We start from the raw sequence: 8,399 nt of genomic DNA, 5'->3' as shown, positions 1-8,399 counted from the left end.
CCTCAGGTCAGCGAGCGGTACCGGAGCAGCGCCGGAAAGTAAATCTTCACCGGAAGGTAGGAGATATAAATCCAGTTCACGGCGGCCTCCCTTCTCCCGGGTGACAAACGTCAGACGCGTCCGGAGCGCGCGCGGGCCGAGCTGACGCACTGGACGCTCCTGCTTCACGCGCCTCGGCCTTTATTTATAAAGCCTCGGCTTGCACGCGAGCGGCTCGTGTGCAGGTTCCCCCGGTAACCTCGGCCCGTCCAATGAGCGCGCGGCACACGGTGCCCGGGAGGCGGCGGGCTCGTGCGCCCGCGCGCTCCCATTGGCTACCTGTCAGGATGCTGAAAGACTTTTACAGACACGAGTTAGTCTCAAGTTTAAATATTTGAAGACGGGCTGCAAAGGAAGGAGCCTCCTGTCGATGACAGCACGAGCCCAGTCCCAGATTATTACAACTATTTATTTTTAGAACAATAAAAATGCTGAGTTTTAAAATGTTATTGCAAAAATGCAATTTTGCTCGTTTTCACTCCCCCCTCTCCCCTGATCAACCTCACAGGTGTCAAAGTACAAGTTGAGAATTTTTTCTGTATTTTCTGGAAGTTTCCCATTGATAAGAAAATAACTAACAACTTGGAAATACACATTACAACAACTGGAGGTCAATAAATAAAGAGCAGATAGAATATCAAAATATACAAAGATTTCACAGAGGGAGATTTTCAGAACTATTTACATTTTCTACACTTTCTCCTATAGAGGATGTTAATCCACAGGATTGTGCTGCGGTGCTGCTGGTGATGCAACAGTGACAAATGAGTTATTTTGTTAAAGAAGATTTAGACAGATTTATACAGAAAAAAACACTTCGATTTATATTGTGTAACAAACCGATTGCTTGGTTCTTGTTTCTCCAACAAAACATTTTGAAGAGATGTGCTTCAGAATCTGATGTAAAAAAAATTCCAGATCATATTTTCTTGATACTTTGCCACTTTTACTGTCTCTGAAATCTTCTGTTATCAGTGAATTCATAGCAAAAAAATATTTAGAAGTCATTTCAGGAATAAAAACATTAACAGGGGTTTGGTGTCAGACTGCAGAAGGTTATGTGGATATTTTTTCAACATTTAATAATTTATGATCTCATTTTTTTAACTAATATTTGACTTGCTTGAAATTATATTAAGTGTATTTTCACAAAATGTGAGGTGTTTAAATCTTCAGATTACATTTTACCTGAAAGGATAACTCAATGATGATAAAATGCAGATTAAACTCATCAATATTCAAATCATGGATAAGTTTTCACCGAGAAAAGAAACATGAAGTGAAAGAAAGAATTTGGGTTTGTTATCTCTTTTATCGAACACAGTTTTTAGTTTACTGAAAAAGGAGAAATTTAAGACAGAAATAATCTTGCTTTTGTGTTCTTTACATTGAGAGGCTTCAAGTTTGAATATTTCAACTGTATCTGCTTTTTTTCAGAATTTGTTAAATTAAAAGTAAAATATAGTGTTCAAGTTGACTTTGAGAAAATAAAGTAGTTTTTTTTTTGTCAATCCTCAACCAGTTTAAAACTTAGTTATTTTGAGACTTTGATTGTTGGCTTAACTTTTTGATAATGTGAGACTGATGATTTCCTCATTATCTGCTTTGTAATTCCAAATATGCAACTGTGATGAACTCTGCATTTTCAGCCCACGTGCTGCTTGGACCGTGACTCCTCTGAGATATTTCTTGAGAAACGTCTCTGTCTGCTGCTCATCGTCAGACGGCCGATCCTCCCTGATAGACTTCAAACAGTCTTAAAGCCTCTAAATCCACAGAGGTGAAATGACCCCAGAAGCAGGTCAGTGTTTGCAGCCGTGGCTTCTTCTCCTCGTCTCTGTGTGAACAAACTTCAAGTAGCACTGCTTTCTCCCAAATCACACCAAATTAAACATCTTTAAAAATGATTTTTGAGTCTTCATGTAATTATTCAAATTGGTTTGAGGGTAAACAGGTAAATAACAGTGTCATTTACAGTATTTAAATAAATTTTGGATATGTAGGGCTTCCAGTGCAAAAACATATGGAAATATTATAATGTGTGCTTTTTTAATGAAAAAAATTCAGTTTGTTAAACTAATTTATTGCATAAAAACTAGAGACACTCAATTCAAAAATGCAGTAATGCAGTAATGACTCATCCCAGCAGGTTTTTTAATGCCTTGTTGAATCTCGGTTGTTTTCAGAGACTCACTGCCTGTAAATGTTCTGGAAAATATGACAGTTCAAAATGCTCACCCTCTACTCCAAAACAATATTTTTTTAAATAGCAACTCCTGTCATATAAAATGTCTTCTTATGATATTGGTCTGATTCAGAGGATTTATTATGGATTTTGGTAAGAAATAAGAAAAACCCCAACTGTTACATTTGAGGAGAAAACAAAGATTGACCACTTGAATTATCAACACTTATCATGCAAGTGACCCCTGGACACACACCTGGTGGCCCAGGTGGAGTTTTGTACATTCAGCTCTCAGTGGAGACTTTATGAGAACACCATGTTTTGGTTTTAATTGACTGATCTGATCATCTTCATTTTCCCTCAAGCAAAAACAAAGTTGTAAATTGTTGAAATCCACAAAGATGTGCAGCCTTAATGCTCTGAAAAACAAGCCCTTTGTTCTCACTGGATGTCTTTAAGTCACAGAACCCGTCATGCACCGCTCTGCTGGGAGCACATTAACGCCTCTGTTAATCCAACTGGATGCTTTTACAAGACGCCACCTGACTGAGCTGCGGTTCTGCAGGCAGCAGATGATGGAGGTTCTGGAGGAGAGGCTGCGATGATAAATCACGTCCTATCAGTCGTGTTTTCAGAGCCTGCTGCTCTGCCACAAACAGCCCTTTATTGTGCAAATGGTGGCGAAGACGTGAGGTTTATGGCACAAGCCTGATCCGTATCAGTGTGGGAACCCTGGGATGGGAAGCGCTGGAAATCACAGAAACACTTCAAAAACTACCAAAATCCAACATCTGTGGAAAGCTGTGGAAGACATTTATCAGTATTTAAGTTTATTTTAATCATTCTCTGAGTGTTTTTTGGCTTCATTCCTCTTTTTTCTTTTTCCACAAATTGATCAAATAATTCAGACTGATAAAAAAAAGTAAAAATCAACTTAAACTAATTTGTGATTTGTGGTTTGCACACTGAAGGTTCATCAACCCTGAGCAACAGGTAGGACTGAACACTTCGAAGCTGAAATAACTTTTTCATCCAGAAGATTTCGGAAGCTGGAATTTCAGTTTCTAACTAATACAACAAAAGGAAAATAAATGACTGAAATCTGATATCTAAAATGTATCATTTAACTACATTAAACTAAAACAAACTACTTGCAATCAAAAATACCAAACGCAGTCCTCACAGTTCTCTTTTTTCTATTGTTTAAGTTGATTTGTCTCTTCAAGTTTAGTTCACCGGAAATATCTCATTATTGTAATTGAGCAAAAACTTTATATTTCAAGCAGAATTAGGTTTTGAGAGACTGATAGAAGGAAGCCTGCTGAGCTGTGACCTCGAATGAACCTCACAGGAAGTTGATTTAACTGAAATTAAAGTAGAGACATATTATTAACAAATAAATAAATAAATAAATAAATAAAGTTTATGTTGTGAAAACAAATAAAGAAAAAAAAAGCATCTCTGTCTATAAAGTTGCCCTCTGGAGGGAAAAAGCCTTTTATTTTGATGACTGGAGAAATTGACTTAAAAACGCAAGAGAAAGTTAATTTCATCCCACGAAGAGAGAAATCCTGAGATGAACAAATACAAACATAAACAAATAAATGTGAGATTTAAATTATCCATTCATGTTTCGGGAGGGTCTGTTGTGAAGACGTGCTCATATTTCCTCATTGAAGATTAAACTTTCTTGTTTAAACCTCTTCGCAGTCGTGCTGGAAGCTGTCAGAACTCTGAACCACAAAATCATTTCCGATAACAGATGCAGCTGATTCTGGTTTTAAAACATTTCAAAGAAGAAAAAAATTGCAACTAGACTCATTAGAATTAATTTTGTACTTGAATTCGCCAATAAAAATACATATACAGGCCAATTAGTTTGATTTGTGCCGTTAAAATCTTTTCTTTGAAAGTTTTTGTAGAGTCCGCAAATTTAATTGACATTAGATCAAAAGGGAAAGTAATCAATCTGTCTTGACCATCTCATGCAGCTCATCCTTTATTGAAGACCTACACGTTTATTATAATTAAAAACTTCACCTTTAAAAGGATTTAACTGCCAGAGTCCTTTCAAACCTTCAAGAAGTTAAATGCAAGTCTTATATATGTGGAAATATACCTTTTTTATGCAGATGGGCTCTTGTTTTACTTTTGTTAATGACTGGTATCTCCTGGGCCTGAAAGACAAACAAATCATCAGTAATGATCATTATTAAGTCATTTGATTGTAGGCTAATGTTATTCCTAAAATTGCCTTTGTGAGGCAACTCGCTATGAAGAGTAAAATATTAGAAACAGTGAGATAAGGCTGGGAATAAAGCTGAAAAGCAAAGAGAATTGAAATCACTATAAATCAGAACTGGGAGTCTTGGGTGTTTTTTTTTTCCAGACGACCCTGTCCGAGCCACCAGGAGCGTCTTCACCCGACTCAAACCTCCACCTGGCCTGAAGCTGCAGCTCTGCGCCTCCAGGCAGCAAAGTGACCATCCTCACATCCTCATCATCAAATACCGCAAAGATTCCCTTTCAACTGCTGGTATGAAAACATCTCGGCCAGGAGGGGCGGGCGCAGACAGAAGGGATCACTTAAACATCTCATCCAGCGCTCCGCTCGCTCTCCGTCCCTCCTCCCTTTGAGCCCCCACCCCCCCCTTAAAGAGGCGAGGGGGGCCCCTCCCTTAGCAACTCCCAGCCCCCGGCTCTGCCCGCCTTTTGTCCCCCTCCCAAACAGCAGTTTCTGCTCCAGAAGCCTTAGACAAGGCCTCCATTAATTGCGGGCCTGTGTGGAATACACGTGGGACAATGGGCCCAACAGAGTGTCCGGCCCCCAGACAAGGCTGGAAACAAGTGGTACAGGAATCCAGCAGAATAGACTCGTCCTGGCTGATGTCACTGAATACATTTACCTACCTCAGAGCGCATTCACTCCGCGCTTTGTTTTATTTAGACAAAAAAAAAAGACGGGGTAGGGGGAGGCAAGCGGTATCAATGGGGAAGAGGAGCTGGTGGCTCAAGGATGGGGAAATAACTGGTCGTCATGGCGACGCGCTGAATCGAAAATATGGTCGAATTTAGCAGAGGCAGAGATGTAAAAAGGGTAGAGGGCGTTAGATTAAACCCCGCGTGAGATAAGAGAGGGCTGAAAACAGAGGTTTAGCTTTTCTGAGCGCATTGAGTCCTGTTTATACGGCAATAAAGGGCGGATAAAGGCGCCGGAGATTAGGAGACTCATCTGGGCTCATGTTTGTCAACAACAACCTGAGCGGTTTCAAGTCAGCTTATTCCAAGTCAGTACACCAGCCTCAAAGTTGATGCTCAGCCGTGGCAAGGGAGGCTGCGGAGGAAAGGGGGCACCATAGCAACTGGTATTTCAGCACAACAACCTGCCATCTGTCACCGAACCTCGTGGCTCCTTCTGAAAAATACCCACCATTTAGATCTTCATCTCGGAGGCAAAGGCAATGAGACTGAAGTCTTATTGAACTCTGGGTCTCCTCCTTTGAAAAGGAAACCCAGTCATCGCCTTATCCCTCATCAAAATGAAAAACGCTTTTAGAGATGCTAAAGGAGGCCTCACATTTAATTTTTAAAACCCAGACATGAAAGTGTTCCTTAAACCACATTCAGCAGCGAAAACTCTTTAAAGCACTAGTTAGCATGTAGATTATATGCATTTCAGTGCATTGTCAAAGTATCTAAGTGTATTTACATGTTAATATGTTCAGGGATACTATCGTCCTGAAAAGGTATGGGGGGTAGTGTAGTGAACTGTGTATTTTCTCTCTTTGCAGCATGGGAATGTGATTTCTTTGTGTCATCAAGGTTCAAACACATTCCTGTAAGGCCATGGATATTATGAGCATTGATTCCCGGCAGCAAAACAACCTCTGAACCTGCTGCTCCTGGCTGGAAAAGACTTCCTAGTCAGTAAAAATGCTGTAAAGTTAACTTTACAAGAGGTTAAACTATAAAGTTGTTTTTTTTTTTTTTTTTTAATTTGCAGATCCATTCACAGTAAACTAAAAGCCTCATTCAGACTGACGCGCATCCATCTGACACTCATCCTCATCCGGGCCCAGTCCATATCCCTGAGAGTGTTTGTGTTGGGATTTATGAACGTGAAGATGCCCCATTCTTGCCACTCAAGATGACTCACAAGACCGGCGTTCTGGCCACTTACGCGGTGAAAGCAGCCTGGGGGTTGGCCTTTCAGCACTGGAGGACCTCTGGCTGAGTCCCCTTCACTCAGCAGATCAGCCTCACTTGGGAAAAAGTCCCTGCTCTTTACAGAGCGAGCTGTCCTGAGGGATGGCGCGCTCCTCGTCCCGGGGCCTCCCTTCTTCACCTGCCGGCTTAGCGCTCATCACTTATGCACATAATCCCTGGTTAGTGCATGTGATCCACCGGCCCGGGCCCGGGCCCCCGGCCCCCGAGCCGCCCCTGCTCACATGCTTGCTGGGTGGCTCCTGGGTGACCATGGCAACCCTCATCTTCTCATGACAGTTCGGCTTCAGTCATCGTGCGTCTTTTTCTGGCCGGTTCTCTGTGTCTTAAAGCCCTCCGCTGTCTGTGTGTGTTGCTCAATCTGTGGCTCTGAGCCCCAGATTGGGTTTTTCCCATGCATCGGTTCAGCTGAGCTGGAGAAGCCAGCCAGAACTCCGCTGCCGCGCGGCACCCTCGGCGGCTATGGAAGCGCATCCACGCCATTCTAATCCCAACTTAAAGAGCACCGGATCCGCCGTCGCTGTAATTGAAGGCCTGACCTCATTTTATTGTGAGTCTGATCTGTAAACGGAGATTGTAAGATACACTTGTGCGCTCCTTTTCAGCCTGGTCACTACAGGCTTCTGAGTGCGGATCGTCTTACTGCGGCGCAGCCCCGCCGCGGCGACCTTCGGCTGGGCTAAAGCGCCGGGTATCTGGCGGGCCCTCGGGGGACGGCGATGCAGGCAATCTGGAAATGTTGTGTGGCCCCACACTAACAAGTGTCGCAGTGATCCGGACCGGTCCTCCCCCTGTGTGAACGCCATGTGAGAGGCGGCTCCATCCGTGCCCCCGCCACCTCCGCACAAGGCCCTCCATTGACTTCTAACCTGATGAGGGACCACGAGAGACAAAGAGGCATGGGGCGGGGTCCGTCCCTCCGACAAGCCTGTGAACAAACGTTAACACGGCTGCAACTGTCCACCCCCTGAATCACTGAATTTATTGACCAACCACAGAGCCCATTCAGGCCTGGAAGGTCTGATAAAGGAAGGGAGGGGGGGGGAGCGCCGGGATGCCACGAAGGCCCAGAGAAGGAGACCATGCTTCGGGGACAGGAGGGAGGAGAAGGCTTTGTGGCCGTCTGGTGGGTCACAGACCTTTTACCAGCCGCGGTCCGCTTTGTGTCATCTGTAAAACGAGGCCGGCCGTAAGTGAGCATCAGGCCGGCCTTGTGTCCCGTATATTTATCAAGACCAGGTCTTTATGAGCGCCCAAAGCCTTTTGTCGGTACAGGAGGAGGAATAGGGGGTTTCCAACTGGCCGAGAAAAAATGCTAAAATGTGCTAAAAGAACGGCTAATGGCGGAAAACAGTGCATCACAATGTCACCATTCAGCGAGTCCGGGGCCGGCCTGGCCTGTTCGCCGGCTGTGTGCACAGCACCACATCTCAAAGTACACAACTCGGACAAAAAAACACGCGGATAAAAGAGAGAGGAGAAAAACGCCTAAAATGCTTGAAATAGCGCACGTCTGAGAGCAAGCTTGAGAAAATCTTTTTGAGCGAGTAGCTAGCTGTGAGGAAGAAAGACTGTGTGTTTTAGCTTCTTTATGTCTTTCCACCACTCTCCATCTGTTCCTCCACCGATACAAAAGGAATACAGCGCAGAGTACACAAAAACCCATATTGCTTTGTGGAGAGGCAACACTATCCGCCAAACTACATCGCAAACAGCGGTGGAAAGCGAGACACGGCGGCTCTGTACACACGGCTGTTTACCGAAAAGATGATCCGTACAAGTCACAGAGACACACATGAATTCATGACGCCTCCTCATCCTCATCATGAATATTCCCAAAAAGGCTCTTCCCTGATCTGTGGGAGATTCTTTTCTCTCCGGTACAAGCAAAGACCCCCTTCCCTCATTCACAGTCCCCCCTAAATCCACCCATTCACTGCCTATAGACCCT

This window comes from Salarias fasciatus, chromosome 18 (genome assembly GCF_902148845.1).
Source record: "Salarias fasciatus chromosome 18, fSalaFa1.1, whole genome shotgun sequence".
Lineage (NCBI taxonomy): Eukaryota > Metazoa > Chordata > Actinopteri > Blenniiformes > Blenniidae > Salarias > Salarias fasciatus.
This window is presented reverse-complemented; position numbering follows the sequence as displayed.